The 17128-nt window shown below is 37.3% G+C and overlaps 1 long non-coding RNA gene across 2 annotated transcripts; it reads right to left on the bottom strand.

Moving 5' to 3' along the window:
- Positions 1 to 2704: 2704 nt before the first annotated feature.
- On the bottom strand, positions 2705 to 16153 carry LOC125761634 (uncharacterized). 2 transcript variants are annotated; one of them, XR_007418130.1, is made up of 4 exons: positions 15613 to 16153; positions 12982 to 13667; positions 12293 to 12791; positions 2705 to 4931 (listed from the first exon to the last, which is right to left on the bottom strand). It is a non-coding gene; the product is annotated as an uncharacterized LOC125761634 (long non-coding RNA). The 2 variants fall into 2 exon arrangements; XR_007418131.1 differs by lacking the exons at positions 2705 to 4931; positions 12293 to 12791; positions 12982 to 13667 and adding exons at positions 10544 to 11050; positions 11241 to 11532 and having other exon boundaries at positions 15423 to 16153.
- Positions 16154 to 17128: the final 975 nt, after the last annotated feature.

Below are 17128 nucleotides of genomic sequence, written 5' to 3'. Positions count from 1 at the left end.
TGAACAGTACATGCTAGAGAAAATTAAAAAGTTTATTTTTCTTTCGTAACAAACGGCCAGGCCGTATTTTAGGGGAAATTAAAAAGTTAATGTGCACATACACAAAATAAAAAGAAATTGTATAATGGCTAAGTTTCCCGTACTGTTTGTGTTTGTGAAACATCTGCTTTATCATTTAATACGATTTATCAGCAACGGTTAGACTGCAAAACGAACAAGAGACTCCAAAATGGTACGATATTTTTTTTTTTTATTGAAACACGGTACGCGGGAGTGTGATGTGCTTAAAAACACTTCCGCATCCGGTGCCAGGGACCGGAATCCCGGCAGAAACCCTTTTATCGACTGAACGGAAACCGAACGAAAAACGAATCAAGTGCAATTCATTACGAAAATTAAAAAAAAACAGAATCTCTCGTGCGTGTGTTTTGGTGGAAGGTAGACAAATTCTTCAGCCCTAATTTCGTAGTAAAAGTGTAACAAAATTTAAGAAAATAATTCCCCTTCATCGTAGCTCGTACATAGTAGTAAAGCCTGGCTCTGACAGACTGCCTGACTGAAAAAGTGAGCAGCGCAAAACAAAAAAATGGAAAAACAAAACAATTGAACGCAAAATTGTTTCAGCTAATTAACAAAAGTGTTGGAAAATTAGAAAACGTCGATGAAAATTCTATAACAAAATAGAGGTAACGAAAAACCAGCCAGTTGAAGTATGTATTTTGCGAGTAATATTTGAAGCCGCGAGAAAGTTTCGAAGAACTAGTTGAAATATATAGCAAAAGATGTGGCCGTTCCAAAAAAGGTACACACGTTTGGCATTTTTTTGTCTTTCTTATTTCATATGTAAATAATTGGGATGAATGCAAGCGCAGTGATAGTTTAATAATTGGACATCGAAATGTCGGAGCTTCGGTGCCGAACTTTTAAGCGTGTAGAGGAGCGTGTGGGGAACACTTTGCTAGTATTTTGTCGGAATGTGAGCTACAACCAATTGGATAACCCATTGGTAACCAGTGTATACGATAAACAACCAAGTCAAAAGAGCGTTCAAAAGTGATAGGTGCGATTCATTGTGTGCAGGGAACTCTTTCCTTCAAGACAAACCACCTGCAAACGACCGCCGTTACCGGCGTTAGATCATCAGCTGTTGCAATCGGTTGATTTCTCTGTAAAACATTTTCATTTTTTCTGATTGCTTTTTTCTTGATTTAAACGCTTAACGCTAGCGTACCACAAAACTCCATTAAATGATGGGATAAATTATAATATTGAACAACAAAGAAAAAACAAAACATGCTTGAACGATGATGAAAATGGGGTATGGATGTTAATATTAAAAAATATATATATTTAAACAAGCGCCATTTAAAGCACACACATACACAACAAAAAAGGGAACGGAAAACGGTTTGATTGCTATTTCGAGAGAGCGAAAGATAAATAAAATACAACAAACAAATCACATGCGTGTGATAAAAACAACAAACGCACGTCTGTAATCGAATGGATTAAGTGTGGAGGAGGGAGAACAAAAAGCTGTGTAATTATATTATACAAATAGATTATTATATACACCACATTGATACATTTATTCTAAACCACATTGTAGGTGTGCAAAATGCTCCTCGTTTTGCAAAACAAAAACAAAAATCACAAAAACCCTAGTTATGTAGCCCGACGTGTACTGTTGCTGTTGTTGAGACCAGCGCACGGCAACGCACTAAACCAAGAAATGTACATTTTCGCTAGAAGACAGGAGTACAGAACACAAACAAACGGCATCCAAAATATGCATTCCAGGGTGGGTTGCAGGGTGGGTTAAATGCAGTGATCAGAATGATTGGGAGGAAAAAAAGTGCAACTAAAACAGTGTGTAACAGCAAAAAAAAGGGAGATTATTACCACAGGTGATAGAGAGTAGAACAAACTGAATATTAAACTAGAGACAACTTGTAACTAGCTTTGCCCGGACAAATTGTATATATTAAAAAAAATCTATATATATATATATATACATTCTATATATACATTTCATTTGAAGACTCACCAAATACAAATAAATCGAAGTTGATATTGTCAAATGAAGGGTTCATACATATATATCTCCGTTTCGGATGATATTTTTGCCGAATGATCTTCTGGAAGTTTATTGGTAAATACTTTTCTTTATCTTGTTCTTGGCACGTTAAGCACGTCTCAAAGGCATGACCAAGTCGCCAATCCGTTTCCAGGAAATTCGGCCTGGGGTTGCAGCCCTCCATCGACGGATGAATCCGATCTCCCACAGGAGGTTCGACTTCTGATCCAGCAAAGGCCCTAAGCAGAATGGTAGTTGGGGCCTGCCGTGTGGACATATACCACCTGTGCTTTTTTAGGTGGCAACGTTCTAGGTGGGGAGCATTCCATTGAAAGTCCCAGTAGCTTCTGTTAAGGCCCTGGAACGAGCGAAGGACGGGGCGGTGAATGTCGGAGTAACTTTTTTCAACTGCTGACCGAGGGGTGAATTTATTTAGAGGTCCCAGTAACAAGCTCGAGGCCTCTGGATGGGTTCTTTGATGGGCATTTCGCTCATCCTGGAGAGGAGGATGTTGTCGTAGAAAATTTTACAGGATCCTCGACCGGTAAGCCCCTGGCGCCATAGCTTAAGTCCACCACTGCCGTATGCCAAATGCCTGGTGAGGCATGAGTCCGGCATCCTCATTACGTGTCCCAGGCATCGTATCCTTCCGGATTTAACAACCTTCAGGATATCTGCACCGCCAAACAGCTCAGCTAGCTCGTGGTTCATTCTCCTTCTCCACACGCCCTGCTCACACACACCGCCAAAGATAGTCCGTCCGAAAATGGCGTCCTCCGTTAGCGTAGTCCAGGTCTCGTATTCGTAGAGGACTACCTGACGTATCAGTGTACGATATATCCTGCATTTCGTGTGTTGCTGGAGCCTTCTGGATCGCAGGAGTTTGTGGAGCCCGTAGTGCGCCTTCGGATTTCGCTGCTCATGTTGTTGTCCGAAGTTACGATCGTACCAAGGTAGCAGAACTCCTCTATCACCTCGAGATCGTCGCCGTCAACTGATACTCTGCTTCCGAGACGGTCAGAGCCGGCAAGCAAGTAGATCGTCTTCGTCGTATTGAACCTCAATCTAATAGTATCGACCTCGTACACCGCCGCAGATGTTCGTCCGATGATTTCGATGTCATCCGCAGGCCCTTCAGAGCGGTGTTAAACAGCAAACAGGAGACTCCATGCTCTTGCCTCAGACCCCGGTGAGATTCAAACGATTCCGACAGCATTTTCGATACTCTCACCTTGCGCTGCAACCCATCCATAGTGGCCTTCAACAGCCGTACCAGCTTCCCAAGGAATGTGTACTACTGCATGGTGTTCCATAATTCGGTCCGATCTATGGTATCGTAGGCCGCCTTAAAGTGGTGAAATGAATAGGTGGTGCGTAGGGATCTGATGCTCTCGGCACTTCTGGAGGATCTGCCGTGGAGTAAAGATTTGGTCGGGGGTCGATTTACCTCCAACAAATGCAGATTAGTAACTTCCGAATAAATATGAGAAAAGGGGAGCAAGTCTGCAGAAAAGTATTCGGGATAGCATTTTATTGGTTCCATTCAGCAATGTGATGACTAGAAAGTTAGCACAGTCTAGCTTATTTTTGGGAAATTTAGCAAAATTTTATAAATTGATTTATTTTAATACGAATTGGTTGAAATAAGTTTCTTTTCACTCAAATAATGCTTTATACACAAAAAAGAATAAAAAATCGGAAAAAATTAAAAAAAAAATTTCAACTCAAAAATTTTATAAGGCTTACCCCTTACGTTTTTTTGAGAATTTTGCAAAAAAAATTAAATTGATTTATTTTAATGCCAATCGGTTGAAATAAGTTTCTTTTCACTCAAATATTGTTTTACATAAAAAAAAGAATAAAAAATTTAAGAAAATTTAAAAAATTCTAACAGTTTGAAAATTTCATAAGGCTCATTTTTGCACCAAGTTTTGCCTATAACTCGGTCGGTATCCAACGGATCACCAATCTTTAACCTGTGGTCGATAGATGGCATCAATGGCTACATTTTCTTCTTGGACGGTCATGTCCGCAGATGTCTGCGTCAGAAGTTATTCAACGAACCAAGTTCCTTACCCTGTTTGAGAAAATGTAAAATTTTCTTCATTTTTGCACCAAGTTTTGCCTATAACTCGGTCGGTATCCAACGGATCGCCAATCTTTAACCTGTGGTCGATAGATGGTATCAATGGCTACATTTTCTTCTTGGACGGCCGTGCCCTCAGATGTCTGCGCCAGAAGTTATTCGAGGAACCAAGTTCCATACCATTTTTTGAGCAATATAGCAAAATTTAAAAAATTGATATATTTTAATGCGAATTAGTTGCAATAAGTTTCTTTTCACTCAAATAATGCGAAAAACACAAAAAAGAATAAAAAATCGAAAAAAAAATTAAAAAAATTTTCAACTCAAAAATTTCATAAGGCTTACCCCTTACGTTTTTTTTTGAGAAATTTTGCAAAAAAAAATAAATTGATTTATTTTAATGCCAATCGGTTGAAATAAGTTTCTTTTCACTCAAATATTGTTTTAAATAAAAAAAAGAATAAAAAATTTAAGAAAATTTAAAAAATTCTAAAAGTTTGAAAATTTCATAAGGCTCATTTTTGCACCAAGTTTTGCCTATAACTCGGTCGGTATCCAACGGATCGCCAATCTTTAACCTGTGGTCGATAGATGGAATCAATGGCTACACTTTCTTCTTGGACGGCCATGCCCTCAGACGTCTGTGCCAGAAGTTATTCGAGGAACCAAGTTCCTTACCCTGTTTGAGAAAATGTAAAATTTTCTTCATTTTTGCACCAAGTTTTGCCTATAACTCGGTCGGTATCCAACGGATCGTCAATCTTTAACCTGTGGTCGATAGATGGCATCAATGGCTACATTTTCTTGTTGGACGGCCGTGCCCTCAGATGTCTGCGCCAGAAGTTATTCGACGAACCAAGTTCCTTACCCTGTTTGAGAAAATGTAAAATTTTCTTCATTTTTGCACCAAGTTTTGCCTATAACTCGGTCGGTGTCCAACGGATCGCCAATCTTTAACCTGTGGTCGATAGATGGCATCAATGGCTACATTTTCTTCTTGGACGGCCATGCCCTCAGACGTCTGTGCCAGAAGTTATTCAAGGAACCAAATTCCATACCATTTTTTGAGCAATATAGCAAAATTTAAAAAATTGATATATTTTAATGCGAATTAGTTGCAATAAGTTTCTTTTCACTCAAATAATGCGAAAAACACAAAAAAGAATAAAAAATCGAAAAAAAAATAAAAAAAAATTTTCAACTCAAAAATTTCATAAGGCTTACCCCTTACGTATTTTTTGAGAAATTTTGCAAAAAAAATTAAATTGATTTATTTTAATGCCAATCGGTTGAAATAAGTTTCTTTTCACTCAAATATTGTTTTAAATAAAAAAAAGAATAAAAAATTTAAGAAAATTAAAAAAATTCTAAAAGTTTGAAAATTTCATAAGGCTCATTTTTGCACCAAGTTTTGCCTATAACTCGGTCGGTATCCAACGGATCGCCAATCTTTAACCTGTGGTCGATAGATGGCATCAATGGCTACATTTTCTTCTTGGACGGCCGTGCCCTCAGATGTCTGCGCCAGAAGTTATTCGACGAACCAAGTTCCTTACCCTGTTTGAGAAAAAGTAAAATTTTCTTCATTTTTGCACCAAGTTTTGCCTATAACTCGGTCGGTATCCAACGGATCGTCAATTTTTAACCTGTGGTTGATAGATGGCATCAATGGCTACATTTTCTTCTTGGACGGCCATGCCCTCAGACGTCTGTGCCAGAAGATATTCGAGGAACCAAGTTCCTTACCCTGTTTGAGAAAATGTAAATTTTTCTTCATTTTTGCACCAAGTTTTGCCTATAACTCGGTCGGTATCCAACGGATCGCCAATCTTTAACCTGTGGTCGATAGATGGCATCAATGGCTACATTTTCTTCTTGGATGGCCATGCCCTCAGACGTCTGTGCCAGAAGTTATTCGAGGAACCAAATTCCATACCATTTTTTGAGCAATATAGCAAAATTTAAAAAATATATATATTTTAATGCGAATTAGTTGCAATAAGTTTCTTTTCACTCAAATAATGCGAAAAACACAAAAAAGAATAAAAAATCGAAAAAAAAATTTAAAAAATTTTCAACTCAAAAATTTTATAAGGCTTACCCCTTACGTTTTTTTTGAGAAATTTTGCAAAAAAAATTAAATTGATTTATTTTAATGCCAATCGGTTGAAATAAGTTTCTTTTCACTCAAATATTGTTTTACATAAAAAAAAGAATAAAAAATTGAGGAAAATTTAAAAAATTCTAACAGTTTGAAAATTTCATAAGGCTCATTTTTGCACCAAGTTTTGCCTATAACTCGGTCGGTATCCAACGGATCACCAATCTTTAACCTGTGGTCGATAGATGGCATCAATGGCTACATTTTCTTCTTTGACGGCCGTGCCCTCAGATGTCTGCGCCAGAAGTTATTCGAGGAACCAAGTTCCATACCCTGTTTGAGAAAATGTGAAATTTTCTTCATTTTTGCACCAAGTTTTGCCTATAACTCGGTTGGTATCCAACGGATCGCCAATCTTTAACCTGTGGTCGATAGATGGCATCAATGGCTACATTTTTTTCTTGGAAGGCCATGTCCGCAGATGTCTGCGCCAGAAGTTATTCGAGGAACCAAGTTCCATACCCTGTTTGAGAAAATGTGAAATTTTCTTCATTTTTGCACCAAGTTTTGCCTATAACTCGGTCGGTATCCAACGGATCGCCAATCTTTAACCTGTGGTCGATAGATGGCATCAATGGCTACATTTTCTTCTTGGACGGTCATGTCCGCAGATGTCTGCGCCAGAAGTTATTCGAGGAACCAAGTTCCATACCCTGTTTGAGAAAATGTGAAATTTTCTTCATTTTTGCACCAAGTTTTGCCTATAACTCGGTTGGTATCCAACGGATCGCCAATCTTTAACCTGTGGTCGATAGATGGCATCAATGGCTACATTTTTTTCTTGGAAGGCCATGTCCGCAGATGTCTGCGCCAGAAGTTATTCGAGGAACCAAGTTCCATACCCTGTTTGAGAAAATGTGAAATTTTCTTCATTTTTGCACCAAGTTTTGCCTATAACTCGGTCGGTATCCAACGGATCGCCAATCTTTAACCTGTGGTCGATAGATGGCACCAATGGCTACATTTTCTTGTTGGAAGGCCATGTCCGCAGATGTCTGCGCCAGAAGTTATTCGAGGAACCAAGTTCCATACCCTGTTTGAGAAAATGTGAAATTTTCTTCATTTTTGCACCAAGTTTTGCCTATAACTCGGTTGGTATCCAACGGATCGCCAATCTTTAACCTGTGGTCGATAGATGGCATCAATGGCTACATTTTCTTCTTGGACGGCCATGCCCTCAGACGTCTGTGCCAGAAGTTATTCGAGGAACCAAATTCCATACCATTTTTTGAGCAATATAGCAAAATTTAAAAAATATATATATTTTAATGCGAATTAGTTGCAATAAGTTTCTTTTCACTCAAATAATGCGAAAAACACAAAAAAGAATAAAAAATCGAAAAAAAAATTTTAAAAAATTTTCAACTCAAAAATTTCATAGGGCTTACCCCTTACGTTTTTTTTGAGAAATTTTGCAAAAAAAATTAAATTGATTTATTTTAATGCCAATCGGTTGAAATAAGTTTCTTTTCACTCAAATATTGTTTTACATAAAAAAAAAGAATAAAAAATTGAGGAAAATTTAAAAAATTCTAACAGTTTGAAAATTTCATAAGGCTCATTTTTGCACCAAGTTTTGCCTATAACTCGGTCGGTATCCAACGGATCACCAATCTTTAACCTGTGGTCGATAGATGGCATCAATGGCTACATTTTCTTCTTTGACGGCCGTGCCCTCAGATGTCTGCGCCAGAAGTTATTCGAGGAACCAAGTTCCATACCCTGTTTGAGAAAATGTGAAATTTTCTTCATTTTTGCACCAAGTTTTGCCTATAACTCGGTTGGTATCCAACGGATCGCCAATCTTTAACCTGTGGTCGATAGATGGCATCAATGGCTACATTTTTTTCTTGGAAGGCCATGTCCGCAGATGTCTGCGCCAGAAGTTATTCGAGGAACCAAGTTCCATACCCTGTTTGAGAAAATGTGAAATTTTCTTCATTTTTGCACCAAGTTTTGCCTATAACTCGGTCGGTATCCAACGGATCGCCAATCTTTAACCTGTGGTCGATAGATGGCACCAATGGCTACATTTTCTTGTTGGAAGGCCATGTCCGCAGATGTCTGCGCCAGAAGTTATTCGAGGAACCAAGTTCCATACCCTGTTTGAGAAAATGTGAAATTTTCTTCATTTTTGCACCAAGTTTTGCCTATAACTCGGTTGGTATCCAACGGATCGCCAATCTTTAACCTGTGGTCGATAGATGGCATCAATGGCTACATTTTCTTCTTGGACGGCCATGCCCTCAGACGTCTGTGCCAGAAGTTATTCGAGGAACCAAATTCCATACCATTTTTTGAGCAATATAGCAAAATTTAAAAAAATGATATATTTTAATGCGAATTAGTTGCAATAAGTTTCTTTTCACTCAAATAATGCGAAAAACACAAAAAAGAATAAAAAATCGAAAATAAAATTTTAAAAAATTTTCAACTCAAAAATTTCATAGGGCTTACCCCTTACGTTTTTTTTGAGAAATTTTGCAAAAAAAATTAAATTGATTTATTTTAATGCCAATCGGTTGAAATAAGTTTCTTTTCACTCAAATATTGTTTTACATAAAAAAAAAGAATAAAAAATTGAGGAAAATTTAAAAAATTCTAACAGTTTGAAAATTTCATAAGGCTCATTTTTGCACCAAGTTTTGCCTATAACTCGGTCGGTATCCAACGGATCACCAATCTTTAACCTGTGGTCGATAGATGGCATCAATGGCTACATTTTCTTCTTTGACGGCCGTGCCCTCAGATGTCTGCGCCAGAAGTTATTCGAGGAACCAAGTTCCATACCCTGTTTGAGAAAATGTGAAATTTTCTTCATTTTTGCACCAAGTTTTGCCTATAACTCGGTTGGTATCCAACGGATCGCCAATCTTTAACCTGTGGTCGATAGATGGCATCAATGGCTACATTTTTTTCTTGGAAGGCCATGTCCGCAGATGTCTGCGCCAGAAGTTATTCGAGGAACCAAGTTCCATACCCTGTTTGAGAAAATGTGAAATTTTCTTCATTTTTGCACCAAGTTTTGCCTATAACTCGGTCGGTATCCAACGGATCGCCAATCTTTAACCTGTGGTCGATAGATGGCACCAATGGCTACATTTTCTTGTTGGAAGGCCATGTCCGCAGATGTCTGCGCCAGAAGTTATTCGAGGAACCAAGTTCCATACCCTGTTTGAGAAAATGTGAAATTTTCTTCATTTTTGCACCAAGTTTTGCCTATAACTCGGTTGGTATCCAACGGATCGCCAATCTTTAACCTGTGGTCGATAGATGGCATCAATGGCTACATTTTCTTCTTGGACGGCCATGCCCTCAGACGTCTGTGCCAGAAGTTATTCGAGGAACCAAATTCCATACCATTTTTTGAGCAATATAGCAAAATTTAAAAAAATGATATATTTTAATGCGAATTAGTTGCAATAAGTTTCTTTTCACTCAAATAATGCGAAAAACACAAAAAAGAATAAAAAATCGAAAATAAAATTTTAAAAAATTTTCAACTCAAAAATTTCATAGGGCTTACCCCTTACGTTTTTTTTGAGAAATTTTGCAAAAAAAATTAAATTGATTTATTTTAATGCCAATCGGTTGAAATAAGTTTCTTTTCACTCAAATATTGTTTTAAATAAAAAAAAGAATAAAAAATTTAAGATAATTTAAAAAATTCTAAAAGTTTGAAAATTTCATAAGGCTCATTTTTGCACCAAGTTTTGCCTATATCTCGGTCGGTATCCAACGGATCGCCAATCTTTAACCTGTGGTCGATAGATGGCATCAATGGCTACATTTTCTTCTTGGACGGCCGTGCCCTCAGATGTCTGCGCCAGAAGTTATTCAACGAACCATGTTCCTTACCCTGTTTGAGAAAATGTAAAATTTTCTTCATTTTTGCACCAAGTTTTGCCTATAACTCGGTCGGTATCCAACGGATCGCCAATCTTTAACCTGTGGTCGATAGATGGCATCAATGGCTACATTTTCTTCTTGGACGGCCATGCCCTCAGACGTCTGTGCCAGAAGTTATTCGAGGAACCAAATTCCATACCATTTTTTGAGCAATATAGCAAAATTTAAAAAAATGATATATTTTAATGCGAATTAGTTGCAATAAGTTTCTTTTCCCTCAAATAATGCGAAAAACACAAAAAAGAATAAAAAATCGAAAAAAAAAATTTAAAAATTTTCAACTCAAAATTTCATAAGGCTTACTTACCCCTTACGTTTTTTTTGAGAAATTTTGCAAAAAAAATTAAATTGATTTATTTTAATGCCAATCGGTTGAAATAAGTTTCTTTTCACTCAAATATTGTTTTAAATAAAAAAAAGAATTAAAAATTTAAGAAAATTTGAAAAATTCTAAAAGTTTGAAAATTTCATAAGGCTCATTTTTGCACCAAGTTTTGCCTATAACTCGGTCGGTATCCAACGGATCGCCAATCTTTAACCTGTGGTCGATAGATGGCATCAATGGCTACATTTTCTTCTTGGACGGCCATGCTCTCAGACGTCTGTGCCAGAAGTTATTCGAGGAACCAAGTTCCTTACCCTGTTTGAGAAAAAGTAAAATTTTCTTCATTTTTGCACCAAGTTTTGCCTATAACTCGGTCGGTATCCAACGGATCACCAATCTTTAACCTGTGGTCGATAGATGGCATCAATGGCTACATTTTCTTCTTGGACGGTCATGTCCGCAGATGTCTGCGTCAGAAGTTATTCAACGAACCTAGTTTCTTACCCTGTTTGAGAAAAAGTAAAATTTTCTTCATTTTTGCACCAAGTTTTGCCTATAACTCGGTCGGTATCCAACGGATCGCCAATCTTTAACCTGTGGTCGATAGATGGCATCAATGGCTACATTTTCTTCTTGGACGGCCGTGCCCTCAGATGTCTGCGCCAGAAGTTATTCAACGAACCAAGTTCCTTACCCTGTTTGAGAAAATGTAAAATTTTCTTCATTTTTGCACCAAGTTTTGCCTATAACTCGGTCGGTATCCAACGGATCGCCAATCTTTAACCTGTGGTCGATAGATGGCATCAATGGCTACATTTTCTTGTTGGAAAGCCATGTCCACAGATGTCTGTGCCAGAAGATATTCGAGGAACCAAGTTTCTTACCCTGTTTGAGAAAATGTGAAATTTTCTTCATTTTTGCACCAAGTTTTGCCTATAACTCGGTCGGTATCCAACGGATCGCCAATCTTTAACCTGTGGTCGATAGATGGCATCAATGGCTACATTTTCTTATTGGACGGTCATGTCCGCAGATGTCTGCGCCAGAAGTTATTCGAGGAACCAAGTTCCATACCCTGTTTGAGAAAATGTAAAATTTTTTTCATTTTTGCACCAAGTTTTGCCTATAACTTGGTCGGTATCCAACGGATCGCCAATCTTTAACCTGTGGTCGATAGATGGCATCAATGGCTACATTTTTTTCTTGGAAGGCCATGTCCGCAGATGTCTGCGCCAGAAGTTATTCGAGGAACCAAGTTCCATACCCTGTTTGAGAAAATGTGAAATTTTCTTCATTTTTGCACCAAGTTTTGCCTATAACTCGGTAGGTATCCAACGGATCGCCAATCTTTAACCTGTGGTCGATAGATGGCATCAATGGCTACATTTTCTTCTTGGACGGTCATGTCCGCAGATGTCTGCGTCAGAAGTTATTCAACGAACCAAGTTTCTTACCCTGTTTGAGAAAATGTAAAATTTTCTTCATTTTTGCACCAAGTTTTGCCTATAACTCGGTCGGTATCCAACGGATCGCCAATCTTTAACCTGTGGTCGATAGATGGCACCAATGGCTACATTTTCTTGTTGGAAGGCCATGTCCGCAGATGTCTGCGCCAGAAGTTATTCGAGGAACCAAGTTCCATACCCTGTTTGAGAAAATGTGAAATTTTCTTCATTTTTGCACCAAGTTTTGCCTATAACTCGGTCGGTATCCAACGGATCGCCAATCTTTAACCTGTGGTCGATAGATGGCATCAATGGCTACATTTTCTTCTTGGACGGCCATGCCCTCAGACGTCTGTGCCAGAAGTTATTCGAGGAACCAAATTCCATACCATTTTTTGAGCAATATAGCAAAATTTAAAAAATTGATATATTTTAATGCGAATTAGTTGCAATAAGTTTCTTTTCACTCAAATAATGCGAAAAACACAAAAAAGAATAAAAAATCGAAAAAAAAATTTTAAAAAATTTTCAACTCAAAAATTTCATAGGGCTTACCCCTTACGTTTTTTTTGAGAAATTTTGCAAAAAAAATTAAATTGATTTATTTTAATGCCAATCGGTTGAAATAAGTTTCTTTTCACTCAAATATTGTTTTAAATAAAAAAACAGGATAAAAAGTTTAAGAAAATTAAAAAAATTCTAAAAGTTTGAAAATTTCATAAGGCTCATTTTTGCACCAAGTTTTGCCTATAACTCGGTCGGTATCCAACGGATCGCCAATCTTTAACCTGTGGTCGATAGATGGCATCAATGGCTACATTTTCTTCTTGGACGGCCATGTCCGCAGATGTCTGCGCCAGAAGTTATTCGAGGAACCAAGTTCCATACCCTGTTTGAGAAAATGTGAAATTTTCTTCATTTTTGCACCAAGTTTTGCCTATAACTCGGTCGGTATCCAACGGATCGCCAATCTTTAACCTGTGGTCGATAGATGGCATCAATGGCTACATTTTCTTCTTGGACGGCCATGTCCTCAGATGTCTGTGCCAAAAGATATTCGAGGAACCAAATTCCATACCATTTTTTGAGCAATATAGCAAAATTTAAAAAATTGATATATGTTAATGCGAATTAGTTGCAATAAGTTTCTTTTCACTCAAATAATGCCAAAAACACAAAAAAGAATAAAAAATCGGAAAAAAATTAAAAAAAAATTTTCAACTCAAAAATTTTATAAGGCTTACCCCTTACGTTTTTTTGAGAAATTTTGCAAAAAAAATTAAATTGATTTATTTTAATGCCAATCGGTTGAAATAAGTTTCTTTTCACTCAAATATTGTTTTAACATAAAAAAGAATAAAAAATTTAAGAAAATTAAAAAAATTCTAACAGTTTGAAAATTTCATAAGGCTCATTTTTGCACCAAGTTTTGCCTATAACTCGGTCGGTATCCAACGGATCGCCAATCTTTAACCTGTGGTCGATAGATGGCATCAATGGCTACATTTTCTTCTTGGACGGCCGTGCCCTCAGATGTCTGCGCCAGAAGTTATTCGACGAACCAAGTTCCTTACCCTGTTTGAGAAAAAGTAAAATTTTCTTCATTTTTGCACCAAGTTTTGCCTATAACTCGGTCGGTATCCAACGGATCGTCAATTTTTAACCTGTGGTTGATAGATGGCATCAATGGCTACATTTTCTTCTTGGACGGCCATGCCCTCAGACGTCTGTGCCAGAAGATATTCGAGGAACCAAGTTCCTTACCCTGTTTGAGAAAATGTAAATTTTTCTTCATTTTTGCACCAAGTTTTGCCTATAACTCGGTCGGTATCCAACGGATCGCCAATCTTTAACCTGTGGTCGATAGATGGCATCAATGGCTACATTTTCTTCTTGGATGGCCATGCCCTCAGACGTCTGTGCCAGAAGTTATTCGAGGAACCAAATTCCATACCATTTTTTGAGCAATATAGCAAAATTTAAAAAATATATATATTTTAATGCGAATTAGTTGCAATAAGTTTCTTTTCACTCAAATAATGCGAAAAACACAAAAAAGAATAAAAAATCGAAAAAAAAATTTTAAAAAATTTTCAACTCAAAAATTTTATAAGGCTTACCCCTTACGTTTTTTTTGAGAAATTTTGCAAAAAAAATTAAATTGATTTATTTTAATGCCAATCGGTTGAAATAAGTTTCTTTTCACTCAAATATTGTTTTACATAAAAAAAAGAATAAAAAATTGAGGAAAATTTAAAAAATTCTAACAGTTTGAAAATTTCATAAGGCTCATTTTTGCACCAAGTTTTGCCTATAACTCGGTCGGTATCCAACGGATCACCAATCTTTAACCTGTGGTCGATAGATGGCATCAATGGCTACATTTTCTTCTTTGACGGCCGTGCCCTCAGATGTCTGCGCCAGAAGTTATTCGAGGAACCAAGTTCCATACCCTGTTTGAGAAAATGTAAAATTTTTTTCATTTTTGCACCAAGTTTTGCCTATAACTTGGTCGGTATCCAACGGATCGCCAATCTTTAACCTGTGGTCGATAGATGGCATCAATGGCTACATTTTTTTCTTGGAAGGCCATGTCCGCAGATGTCTGCGCCAGAAGTTATTCGAGGAACCAAGTTCCATACCCTGTTTGAGAAAATGTGAAATTTTCTTCATTTTTGCACCAAGTTTTGCCTATAACTCGGTCGGTATCCAACGGATCGCCAATCTTTAACCTGTGGTCGATAGATGGCATCAATGGCTACATTTTCTTCTTGGACGGTCATGTCCGCAGATGTCTGCGTCAGAAGTTATTCAACGAACCAAGTTTCTTACCCTGTTTGAGAAAATGTAAAATTTTCTTCATTTTTGCACCAAGTTTTGCCTATAACTCGGTCGGTATCCAACGGATCGCCAATCTTTAACCTGTGGTCGATAGATGGCACCAATGGCTACATTTTCTTGTTGGAAGGCCATGTCCGCAGACGTCTGTGCCAGAAGTTATTCGAGGAACCAAATTCCATACCATTTTTTGAGCAATATAGCAAAATTTAAAAAATTGATATATTTTAATGCGAATTAGTTGCAATAAGTTTCTTTTCACTCAAATAATGCGAAAAACACAAAAAAGAATAAAAAATCGAAAAAAAATAAAAAAAAATTTTCAACTCAAAAATTTCATAAGGCTTACCCCTTACGTTTTTTTTGAGAAATTTTGCAAAAAAAATTAAATTGATTTATTTTAATGCCAATCGGTTGAAATAAGTTTCTTTTCACTCAAATATTGTTTTAAATAAAAAAAAGAATAAAAAATTTAAGAAAATTTAAAAAATTCTAAAAGTTTGAAAATTTCATAAGGCTCATTTTTGCACCAAGTTTTGCCTATAACTCGGTCGATATCCAACGGATCGCCAATCTTTAACCTGTGGTCGATAGATGGCATCAATGGCTACATTTTCTTCTTGGACGGCCGTGCCCTCAGATGTCTGCGCCAGAAGTTATTCAACGAACCATGTTCCTTACCCTGTTTGAGAAAATGTAAAATTTTCTTCATTTTTGCACCAAGTTTTGCCTATAACTCGGTCGGTATCCAACGGATCGCCAATCTTTAACCTGTGGTCGATAGATGGCATCAATGGCTACATTTTCTTCTTGGACGGCCATGCCCTCAGACGTCTGTGCCAGAAGTTATTCGAGGAACCAAATTCCATACCATTTTTTGAGCAATATAGCAAAATTTAAAAAAATGATATATTTTAATGCGAATTAGTTGCAATAAGTTTCTTTTCACTCAAATAATGCGAAAAACACAAAAAAGAATAAAAAATCGAAAAAAAAAATTTTAAAAATTTTCAACTCAAAATTTTCATAAGGCTTACCCCTTACGTATTTTTTGAGAAATTTTGCAAAAAAAATTAAATTGATTTATTTTAATGCCAATCGGTTGAAATAAGTTTCTTTTCACTCAAATATTGTTTTAAATAAAAAAAAGAATTAAAAATTTAAGAAAATTTAAAAAATTCTAAAAGTTTGAAAATTTCATAAGGCTCATTTTTGCACCAAGTTTTGCCTATAACTCGGTCGGTATCCAACGGATCGCCAATCTTTAACCTGTGGTCGATAGATGGCATCAATGGCTACATTTTCTTCTTGGACGGCCATGCTCTCAGACGTCTGTGCCAGAAGTTATTCGAGGAACCAAGTTCCTTACCCTGTTTGAGAAAAAGTAAAATTTTCTTCATTTTTGCACCAAGTTTTGCCTATAACTCGGTCGGTATCCAACGGATCACCAATCTTTAACCTGTGGTCGATAGATGGCATCAATGGCTACATTTTCTTCTTGGACGGTCATGTCCGCAGATGTCTGCGTCAGAAGTTATTCAACGAACCAAGTTTCTTACCCTGTTTGAGAAAAAGTAAAATTTTCTTCATTTTTGCACCAAGTTTTGCCTATAACTCGGTCGGTATCCAACGGATCGCCAATCTTTAACCTGTGGTCGATAGATGGCATCAATGGCTACATTTTCTTCTTGGACGGCCGTGCCCTCAGATGTCTGCGCCAGAAGTTATTCAACGAACCAAGTTCCTTACCCTGTTTGAGAAAATGTAAAATTTTCTTCATTTTTGCACCAAGTTTTGCCTATAACTCGGTCGGTATCCAACGGATCGCCAATCTTTAACCTGTGGTCGATAGATGGCATCAATGGCTACATTTTCTTCTTGGACGGTCATGTCCGCAGATGTCTGCGTCAGAAGTTATTCAACGAACCAAGTTTCTTACCCTGTTTGAGAAAAAGTAAAATTTTCTTCATTTTTGCACCAAGTTTTGCCTATAACTCGGTCGGTATCCAACGGATCGCCAATCTTTAACCTGTGGTCGATAGATGGCATCAATGGCTACATTTTCTTGTTGGAAAGCCATGTCCACAGATGTCTGTGCCAGAAGATATTCGAGGAACCAAGTTTCTTACCCTGTTTGAGAAAATGTGAAATTTTCTTCATTTTTGCACCAAGTTTTGCCTATAACTCGGTTGGTATCCAACGGATCGCCAATCTTTAACCTGTGGTCGATAGATGGCATCAATGGCTACATTTTCTTCTTGGACGGTCATGTCCGCAGATGTCTGCG

Source organism: Anopheles funestus, chromosome 2RL (genome assembly GCF_943734845.2).
Source record: "Anopheles funestus chromosome 2RL, idAnoFuneDA-416_04, whole genome shotgun sequence".
NCBI classification, from domain to species: domain Eukaryota; kingdom Metazoa; phylum Arthropoda; class Insecta; order Diptera; family Culicidae; genus Anopheles; species Anopheles funestus.
Note: the sequence above shows the minus strand (reverse complement) of the source record. Positions and strands in the feature narration are given on the sequence as shown.